The sequence below is a fragment of the Puntigrus tetrazona genome, unplaced genomic scaffold, assembly GCF_018831695.1.
Source record: "Puntigrus tetrazona isolate hp1 unplaced genomic scaffold, ASM1883169v1 S000000003, whole genome shotgun sequence".
Lineage (NCBI taxonomy): Eukaryota > Metazoa > Chordata > Actinopteri > Cypriniformes > Cyprinidae > Puntigrus > Puntigrus tetrazona.
The window spans coordinates 22,123-31,165 of NW_025047683.1; the positions used below are offsets into that span (position 1 = coordinate 22,123).

The 9,043-nt window shown below is 31.6% G+C and overlaps 1 long non-coding RNA gene across 1 annotated transcript; it reads left to right on the top strand.

The window, feature by feature from the left end:
• Positions 1 to 1,987: 1,987 nt before the first annotated feature.
• LOC122331857 lies at positions 1,988 to 8,785 on the top strand. Its single transcript, XR_006248303.1, has 3 exons — positions 1,988 to 2,016; positions 6,106 to 6,152; positions 8,757 to 8,785. It is a non-coding gene; the product is annotated as an uncharacterized LOC122331857 (long non-coding RNA).
• Positions 8,786 to 9,043: the final 258 nt, after the last annotated feature.

Sequence of the window (9,043 nt, forward strand, 5' to 3'; positions counted from 1 at the left end):
TGTTGGGGTTATATATTTTTGTTCATTTAAAATAATACAAAACTGCTGCAGTGTGATCCATTCATAACAGTTGTTTTATAAAGAAATTAATTACAGAAACTGGCATTTAATATCTAAAGAAAGGCTATTTACTTTTTAAATCTAATTGTTTGTCTTGTTCTTTACTCAGGCTATGTGGATGCATACTTACTGCTCAGTCTTGTGAAAGTTTGTCTTCAGTTTTACAATCCTCAAACTCAAACATCCTGAGAGAGCTGGACCTGAGTAACAATGACCTGCAGGATTCAGGAGTGAAGCTGCTCTCTGAAGGACTGAAGAGTCCAAACTGTCATCTGGAGATTCTGAGGTAAAGGCTTTCAATGAAACAAATAAGAAAAATGTGTTTATCAAATTGAAATGCTTGCATCATTTTAATATTAGCTCTATATTTCTTTATATGTGACCCTGGACCACAAAACCAGTCTGAAGAGTAAAGTTTTTCATCTTGAAGCTGAATAAATAAGCGTTGAGGTGTTTTTATTTTTGATGGTTTATTAGGTTATGACAATATTTATCCAAGAGACAAATATTTGAAAATCTATGATTTGAAGCAACAAAAAAATCACCTTTATAGTTGTCTAAAAAGTCCTTAGCAATGCACATTACAATTTAAAAGGTATGTTTTAAACATTTAATTGAAAAAAATAAATTGTCAAAATATCTTCATGGAACATCATTTTAACTTTAGATCCTAATCATTTTTGGCATAAAAAAATACAATTTTGACCCATGAACTCAATTTGTTTGGCAATTGCTTATTACATTATTCCCATGCGACTTGTACACAATAGAGGCAGTTTGAACAGATAATATTTATATTGAGGCAAAATGCAATAACTTGATTGAATAAATAGTTGGACTGCACCTGTGATGGTCAGGTCAAACGATTTATTAAATTAATTCTGTTGGTAATAGACACTTAAATCTGCAATAAGTTTTGTGGCTGATGTGTGGAAAACTATTAAACAGAGAATTATGGAATATTTACTGTATGGAAGTTTGAGGTTCAGTTCTTAATCTGTGTGACAACTGCTAGAGATTGTACAGGCAAACAAGAAATCACTCGGTTCATGTCCACAATAAACGTCTTCACTGTTCACAAATTACGTCATACATACATTACGTCATTATGAGTGTGGTTCTATAAATAAACAATAATACCAATAATAAATATACATGTACAAGACAGAGTAATAGCAAAGTGAAATATCTTGTCATATCATTAAAACATTTAGAGTTATGTATCGTGTTTCATGCTGGAATGAAGCGATCTAGATTAAGGATTTGCGGCAATTAATATTAAACAGTGAGACAAAACATTGTAGAAACACTTAAAGTGCCATGGTATATTTAAAAATAATAATAATAAAATATTAAGTTCAGTATTTGTCATATTAATACAGCATAGTTTTTATATTGTGGGGTTCATCTTCTTGTCTGGACAAAATATACATAATCAATAAGGTGTTTACTGAATTTTTCCTTTAATATCTGGGCTTTACGACTTTATTCCTTAAAAATAACTGGCGTTGAGTGAAGCAAAGCCATATGAGTGTTTCTATAAGGCTGTGATGTTGCATAAAACTATACAATCCAGACCTTCATTCATCAGTCTGAAAGTCTGGCTACATGAGATTATACTAGAATTAGTCAGCCTTTAAGAACAAGCAGAAGCTGGTTTCTTAAGTAATGGGTGGAAGCAAGAAAATGTAGAAAATTGCTTCAGATGTCATGATTCTAAAGGAATAATTTATGGCTGAAATGGACATTTAATGAATAAAAGGATCACTGCTGTGTTTTCAGATTGTCTGGCTGTATGGTGACAGAGAAAGGCTGTGGTTATGTGTCTTCAGCTCTGACTTCAAACCCCTCACACCTGAGAGAGCTGGATCTTAGCTACAATCATCCTGGAGATTCAGGAGTGAAACTGCTCTCTGAAAAACTGAAGGATCCAAACTGCTCAGTAAATAAACTCAAGTATGTTATGCAGGAGAGGTTTTTGGGGTTTATTGTTTAACCCTTATGCATTTTTGTCCATTTCTGACCAGAGAATATTTTTTTAATTATAGCTTCACCTGAATGGTACACTGTAAAAAAAAAATCTGTAAAAAGCGTAAAAGACTGGCAGCAGGGCTTCCAGAGATATTCCGTTAAATTACAGAAAATAACCATTTCACAAAATTACAAGCAAAACTGTAAAAATACAGAATTGAATTTACAGTCAAAATTAATTAAATTACAGTATATTACCGGTGATAATATGTTTTTAGACTATTAAAAAAATGACAAATTACGTGAAAATACATATAAAACCCACCAACTTTCAGGTTTATCACTGTAAATTTAAGGTTTTAATTAGTTATTTTATATAGTTGCTAATTCCATTTAAAGTAATTTATTTTAAAGTACAATTTTTCTATGTGAAATAACTAAGAAATAATGTTTAAAAATACAGTAAGCACTTTTTTTACAAAATGTTGTATATTTACATGATTAATCAATCAATCAATCAATCGTTTTTATTTATATAGCGCTTTTAACAACACAGGTTGCATCAAAGCACTGTACAGTATAATGTAGAAAGAGTACAATGACATGGATGTATAATGACGAGAGTGACCAATTTCTTATTAAATGCAGAGACAGTCTCTGTAATCAATTCGACGTTAAATCACTAGAAGTTAAGTGTCCCCAACAAAGCAAGCCAGAGCGACAGTGGCAAGAAACAAAACCATGCATACAGAATGGAGAAAAAAAACCTTGGGAGAAACCAGACTCAGTTGGGGTCAGTTCTCCTCTGACCGGGCGCCCAGCACTTAACTTCCAGTTCAATTTTAAACACAGCTGTGTCAGGTAGTGTAAATGACTTAGTGTGTGTGTGTGTGTGTGTGTGTGCATCAGGATCTGGTGATCTGTCGACCAGCGCATCTAGGTGTTCTGGTCTCTGATGAACATAATCTCTGTGTGCTGATCCACCATCTAGTCTGGATACAAACTGTGAAAGCAGATTGAGAAAGAAACAGGACTAATATTAGCGTAGATGCCATTCTTTTCACGATGTCACAAGTACATCGTATTGTAGAGTAGTGTTCCCGGTTCCAGCAAATCTAAGTAATGCAGCCTAAAAATCCTTTAACGGATTTGAATAATAAAAAGTGTGTTGGTGTGTTATGTGTAGGCCAAGTTAAAAGATGTGTCTTTAATCTAGATTTAAATCCTTCTTTTCTGGAATAAATCTGTAATTTAAAAGGCATTTATAAGTTATTTTATGTCTACCTAGAATAAGTTTGTAAAACATTAAACAACAAAAAAATTATAAAAATGTAGTAAATTCATAACAAACACAAATGTGTGTAGATATACATTTTAATCATTCATTTTCCAGAAATTACAGTTTCAAATGTTTGGACAATAGAGAAATGAGCAGAACACTTAGAAATACCGTAAAATCTGGACTATAAGCCGCTACTTTTTCATAGGTTTTGAACCATGCGGCTCATACAAAGGTGCAACATGCTATTCTGCAGATTTTTCCCACCGCTAGGGAGCTCTAACCGAATTAGAATCAAAACTAAGACAAAATAAATGCAAAGAAGAATAGTTCAAGCTAGTTCCTCTTTAGCAGATATAAGTCGGTAGAAGCGGATAGAAGGGCGACAAATGACCAATCCTGTCAAACTCTATCTTTTCAAATCCTCACCCCTTCATCATGGAACCCACACAAAGAAGTTCATATGATGCAAGTTTTAAGTTGAAGGCCATCGATCTCGCTATACAAGAAGGAAACCGCGCTGCTCCTCGAAGCTTAGCGTCAATGAGTCTATGGTGAGGCGCTGGAGGAGGCAGCGGGAAGAGCAAAACTTTTTTAAATAGAGCGGATGCGGCTTATATGCAGGTGCGCTTTATAAAAGGCCCTTGGTTTTATTCATCTCATACTACATAGCAACTTAAAATTACACACAAAGAACAATTAAAAAAATAAAATGAAAGAAAGAAAAGAAAAAATAGCTGCATGAAAAAAAAGAAATTTGTTGTGTTATTATATGACTTGAGAAGACATGAGAAGTTTATGCTGGTTACAGATTTAACTAATAATAATAATAATAATAATAATAATTATTATTATTATTATGTATATTATAAATAACAAACGTAGAATTTGTTCTGCACACCTGAATTGCCATGCTTATCTGCTGTAGGTCTCCACAGTCTTTCCACACGACCTGAAACCAAGATCATTTTTAATACTTTGTATTATATTCATAGATTCATGTATAGATTATGTTCTACTCAGATGATGATCTGGAAGCTGACCAGAAAAGGTTAACATTGATGTTTGGCCCTCCATGTGATTTCAGTTAAAATTATATAAAGCAACGTTACATGTATATAATTTGCTGGACTTAGCCTCATCGTAGTAATACATAGGGCTGTAACTGTCCGGATAAATGCACTAATGACAATTACATGTAAGTTACTTAGCCTCAGGCCAGACAATATATATCACAAAGATTATACCAATGACTAACTTTAAGATAACCATAACACACTTATGCATGCATAACATAAGTGTAGGTGAGCAAATCGCCCAGCTTTTAATTGCAAGTTAATGGTTTTCCCACGAAAACCATTACAAAGTCTCTTAAAGCATTAAGACCAAATTCTAAACGTTACCTTGCCATTTACCACGTTGTGTTCATCTTCATTATCAAGGTGTAACTTACAGCCTACTGAATTCTCTCCCAGCAGTGTTTTAATGAAGCCAATTTCAAAATGTACCGCTGTTGAAGAGTTTCAAAAACTGAGTGAAGTTAATACACTTAACAACACAAATGCTTGCGACTACACTATATAAAATATGGTTCATGTGTTGTTTGCAGAGACTTACCTTAGTCGGTTGGCATGATGTCTGCTGTCGTGTCGTCAGAATTTGTTGTAGTTGGTGAAACAGGTTAACTGAGAGCGAACTACTGAGAGTTGTTTCCCAATCAGTAGTCTAACATAAATTCTTCTTCTTTTTGTGTAATGGCTGTTTACGCCTTAGAGTATTACCGCCAGATACTGGACATCTTACGCACCTGTGTGATGAATATGTATAGAAATAAATTCTACATTTTCCAACTGAACTCGGCCAACAGCGTGGCGGAGCTAAATTAGCGACAAATTTGAAATTTGAATTTGAATCAATAGCAATAAAAACATTGGATGATTTTTGGTTCAAATTCCCTCATTTTACAGGAATAATCTGTAAATATTAAATAACATTCTATGTAAAATTACACATTATACTGTGAAAATACTGAAAATTTATTTTAAAAAACTGAAAATTGATGTAATACCAAAATACAAGCAATTACCTGTAAATTTAAAACACCAGAAATATCTGTAAAACAGCATGTATTTTACTGTAGAATGAAAAAAAGGAAATTCTGTAAAAAATACAGACAATTACCTGTAAAACAACTTTTTTTAACAGTGTACAAAACCCTTATTGTTATGGAAACACACAAAAGAATTGAGGACATGATTTGAAAAAAAAGTCATCATAAAAAATATGATTCTTTAATATGAAATGAGATAAAATACAGAAAATATTTGGTGTACAATTTACAAATCTCCAACAATGAAGATGAAATGAAGGAGTGAACCTCTAAAACATCTAAAGAGCAAAATCAACACACACACACACACACACACACACACACACACACACACACACACACACACAGACACACACACAGACACACACAGACACACACACACACACACACAGACACACACAGACACACACACACACACACACACACACACACACACACACACACACACACTGGACACACACACACACACACACACACACACTCACACTCACACACACACACACACACACACACACACACACACACACACACTATGAACTTGTGTGGCATAAAAAAGTGGACAGCAAGGAAGTTGTTTGTCTGGAAACAAGACAAAAACAATATCTATATAATTCTAATAATTTTTTCAATATTATCAACTGCATAGTCTTCACTGACTGACTGACTGACTATATGATGTTTTTAGTGTTGAGCATGGAGGAGAATCCAGGATTACAGCAGGACTCAAGAAATGTAGGACAATTATACATGTCAATATTATAATTGTATTAAGATCAAATTATAATATCTATATAATGATTTGATGTAAATAAGATAAATATAATTTTTATATAATAATTATCAAAATAGTGCATAGTCTTCTATATGTATATAAACTATACTATATATGATTATATATATATATATATATAAATATATATATATATAATATATATATATATAAATATATATAATATATATAAATATATATATATATATATAACAATATATATATATATATATGTATATAAAATATATGTATATATATATATAAATTATATATATATCTATATATATATATATATATAAATATATATAAATATATATATATATATATATATATATATAATATATATAAATAGTATTTATATATATATATATATATATATATATATATATATATATATATATATATATATATATATATATATATATATATATATATATAATATATATATATATATATATATATATATATATATATATATATAATATATATATATATATATATATATATATATATGATACAATTTTTTTTTATTTATATTATAGGTCAGTATTATTATTATTATTATTATTATTATTATTATTATTATTAATGTTAATTATTTAGTAGTTTTATTTTTATTATTATATAGTAATTATTTTATATATAATATTATGACAATTACAATTAATTAAAAATAATAATATACTTATTTCATTATAATTTTTATTTATTATAACATTTTAATTAGTAAATATTGCAACAACGCTACTGCAATATGTTTTAGTTTTGTAATTTAAATAATAAATGATTACTGCAACCATGTATTTGTTTACATTATAAAGTTTACATTATGCTAATAGCCAAAATAATCATTTTACATTAATAGTAAATACTGACTTTTTAAAGAGCTATATGATTATTGTAATATTATTATTTTTCTTTTTATTTGCTATAACATTCAGATAAACCAGCAATACTTGTTTATTTAAGAGTAAAACAACATTATAATCATAACATAGTTTTATTAATTTGTTTACATTAAAATACATAATCATTTTTATTATTATCATAAATATTAACATTATTGTTATTATACTACATTTTAATATTGATGTATTATTTCTTTTAGTATTTCAATTATTGAAATAAAAAGCAGATGCAAATATGCCAGCTGAAGTAATGTTTGCATTATGTCTAAATTAATAACTTGTTTACATCAAGACAAATAAATTGAAACAATTGTAGGATTTTGTGTATAAATGTACTGTGACACATTTAAAATATATTCTGACAGCTTCTCTCACTTACTGAAAGAGATTCTTTTATACAACTTTACTGTCATTACAATATATTTTATTAAATGCTGTGATGACATATTTTATGTCGAAGCTAATTTCAGTCTCGTGAGGAATCGATTCTATTCATGATACAAACTTCAATTCAATTTGATCTCGAGTTGATTTGTTATTATTTCTGAACAAAAACCTTATTATAAATATGAACACACTTCTCACACACACACACTCACACACACAGACACACTGTAACTTGCTCTTCTCTATATTAAGAAACTGCTTGCTACAATTATATTATTTTTTTATTAAGGACCCATCAGCCATTTTGTGAATCGCACCTTAAATAAGTACAAACTTCAATAGGTGAACCATAGCTACAAAAAAATAACATCATAAGAATACCCAAGATCGTGTAATCTTTTAACATGCCATAATCAAACACTACACAAATGATTAAATTTGCACATGGTACAACAGGATTCAAGGTCTTTTCATAAATGTCTCTGATACTTATCAAAGCAGAAGCTGTTGTTGATAATGACGATGATGATAACGTTGATGAGGCTTGATAATGTCAAAAGTTCACAGATTAGTAACCATCAAGTTTGAGTTCCAACATCCAGACGTGAAAAGTTCATCAAGTGGGTCCATCAAGTTCAGATACCAGCTGTGAAACCACCCTTCATATGTCCTCAATGGCCATCTTAGCAGCACAAAAGACCAATATCAAAAGGTCCTTATTGATAGGGCTTCAAATGTCAAAGCTTCTCAAACAGAACTCTTTAACACAAAAAAAAATGCATGGGAGCAGACCATGCTTCTTCCAAACAATATCCTCGCTCTACTGCTGCACAAATAGGAGATTGTATTCCCCTAGAGCCCCTAGGAGGAGGGTGTATAACTACAACACCTCCAAATATATAGTGACAGAACTATGGGCTGTTACAACACACACAAAACACACAGACACTCTCACACACACACACACATACAAACACACACACAGACACACATACACACTCACACACACACACACACACAGACACACACAACACACACACACACACACACACACACACACTCATTCAGACACACACAGACAAACACAGACACACTCACACTCACAAACACAAAGACACACTCACACACACTTACACACGCGCACACACACACACACACACACACACACACACACACACACACACACACACACACACACACACACACACACACACACACACACACACACTGTAGTGATTGTTGTGTTATTAATGTCTCTGTTCTTCTGTTCAGGGGTGTGTTTTTCACACTGGATCCAAACACAGCACACACTCTTCTCATTCTGTCTGAGGAGAACAGAAAGGTGACAGGTGTGTCTCAGTCTCAGTCGTATCCTGATCATCCAGACAGATTTGATCTGTGTCCTCAGGTGTTGTGTAGAGAGAGTGTGTGTGATGCGCTGTTACTGGGAGACTGGTGGAGTGGACCTGTGTTTATATCAGTATCATATAAGAACATCAGCAGGAAGGGATGGGGTAAAGAGTGTGAGTTTGATCCACTGATCAGTCCTGGAGCTTGAT